Consider the following 2,500-nt stretch of genomic DNA (forward strand, 5'->3'; position numbering starts at 1 on the left):
ACAAATCCTGCATTTACTCGAGATTGAGAGCAGCTACGGCAAAATGGAGACCGGATTCGGAATCAGCGGCCCAAAGTACGGGGAGTTCGAAAAAACACCTGTTTTGGGTAGTCGGTTATGTGCAGGATAGGTGCCACACGGTGCCTGAGTGGTTTCCCAAACATTTCCGAAAAGTCGTGCGAGGCTCAATTTTGGGTCGGTGGAACATTTCCGAAAAGTCGTGCAAAGTTCAATTTTTGACCGGTAGAACATTCCCGAAAAGTCGTGCAAAGTTCAATTTTTGGTTGGTAGGGTTGATCCCGAGGGGTCGTGCGATGTTCAAAAAATCGAAGTTTGGATTTTGTATGGTGGTCGGCGGAATTGTACTTCCGCTTATTTCCGCCTATTTCCGCCGAAATCCTCGGTTTTGCGATATCTCGGGAACGAGAAAAGATTTTGAGAAGCGGGCAACGGGATCGTGTTCGGGCGGGTCGAAAACCCCCTGGCCTTCCTAACTCTTCAAAACGTGGACATTTGGGTTTTTGGTTGTTGTTTTGACATTTGCAAAATTGTGCGCATTCGAAAATATTTTTATAAATTTCTGACCTGTAGGTGGTTTTCCGGAAAAGTTGCGAATTTTTTTGGTCAGGTGGCGAAAAAAGTTTTTTCGGCGCGGAGAAAATTTTTTTTCCGATGCTCATCGCGGACTGCATATGGACGCGATGCCCATCGCCCGGTTCCGGTGGGCCGATAACCGCCGTGGTGCGGAAAAAGTTAACTATGAGGAGGCACGGGTCTTTTGCGTCGGCCGCGACTGAAAAAAGATTTTTACTATGGCAGAGCGCTTTCCAGAAAATTTAGTATGGGAAAAAAATTTCCATGAAATCGAGTGCCATACTACCAAAAGTTCGGGTTAGGAATTATGTCGGGAGGTTATATATGGAAGAGGGTCCCAATCTCAGAAATGAGGTCGGGTCTTTTTCGGCGGCAACCACGGTGTGGAGGGTCGCAAGCCTCAGGGCGACCAAAAACTCTGTGTTGGCGGTTGTTTTGGGACGGTCCGAAGGCCACAGCACGCTTGCGTGTTGGGGCGGTCGGCGCGCTGTCTGGGGACCAAAGGCACTTGTGCTGGAGGGACTTGGGCGGTGTGTTGGCGCGATCCCTTTTGGAGCCGGCGTCTCAAGGCAGCTGTTGATGCAGGGTTGGCGGGAGTTTCTGGAGGAGTTGTATCTCTGGCCACATCTTCGGATGGGAGAGCAGCTGCCAATGTGATGAACAAAAGAAAAAACTAAAAAAATAAAAAAACAAAAAAAAAGATGATCACGGCAACTTCAATCTGGATTACCAGTCCGCAGGGCAGCGGGGCAAAAAAAAAGAGGTCAAAAGGGACCCACTAAAAAACAAAAAACAAAACTAAAAAAACCCACAAAAAAAACAAAATTAAAAAAAAAAAATAAAATAAAATAAAATATAGGGATGGGCGACACCGCGCCATGAAGACACGGAGGATCCCACCTTCGTCCCGAGGCTGTCGTCGGGAGGCCGCCTGCTATAAAGGTCCCGCCATGGATTTGGCCCGCAGTGGGTAGCTGACCAGCGTCTGGAGACGTCCGGCCATGGAACTGGCCCGTGCCACCGGCTTGTGGCCTCCCGAGTCGGGGAGCGCAAGAACGACTCAAGTGTTTGCTCCGGCGGGGGCGTACGGGTCGGGAGTGTCTGAGCAGGTGTGTTTGCAGCCTGCGACGAAGATGCCCGGTGCCGTATGATTGAGCCCGCAAGTGATGCTTTGGATGTCTTTCGGTTTCGACCCTGGGGCGCCAAAAGGGTCCCCTCCTGCTCCGGCGGGGGTGAGCTGGGGTGGTGTGGCAGCCACTGTAGCGCACGTACAGCGTTGCGACGCTTCAACCGGGGTCCCGGGAGCCATCGACTTGTCGATGCAAACCGCCTTAGGGCTGGTGCAGTGTAATCTGGTGAACCCGGCGAGACGCCCGTCGGGAGGGACAGAGGAGCTGCGCTGGATCGACGGCAAACCTGCTGGGGGTTGTGTGACTCTGACACTAGGGGTGAGGCGGACTGGGTTCTAACCCTTTCCAATCGCGCTTGCTTTCGGGTGGGATGAGCACAACTGCGCAGCAGTTGCTAGCACCAGGCTTGCCTGGTGTTTTCTGTGGCACCAAGCTAGCTTGGTGTTGCTAAACTGGGTGCTTGCACCTTGGACGACCACTTTGTGGCCGTCGTGGCCTCGGGCGTATATGCGGGTCTTGTTGCGAGACCCCCGCCCAAGCAACCTCCCCGTTGTGCCGTTGGCGCAGCGGCGAAGGCTGGGTTCGGTGGACTGCTAGGCACTGCCAAGTACAAACCAACCATCGGGGACCCACGTATCCCTTCGACTGCGGCCGCCTGTAGCGTGCTACGGGCCGGTTTGCGGGAAGAAGAATTGTGGGCTACGCAAGCTCAACTCGCTAACTTCTTTTCGAGTAGTTATCTGGTTGATCCTGCCAGTAGTCATATGCTTGTCTCA

This window comes from Candidozyma duobushaemuli, assembly GCF_002926085.2.
Source record: "Candidozyma duobushaemuli strain B09383 chromosome Unknown D_B09383, whole genome shotgun sequence".
Classification (NCBI taxonomy): domain Eukaryota; kingdom Fungi; phylum Ascomycota; class Pichiomycetes; order Serinales; family Metschnikowiaceae; genus Candidozyma; species Candidozyma duobushaemuli.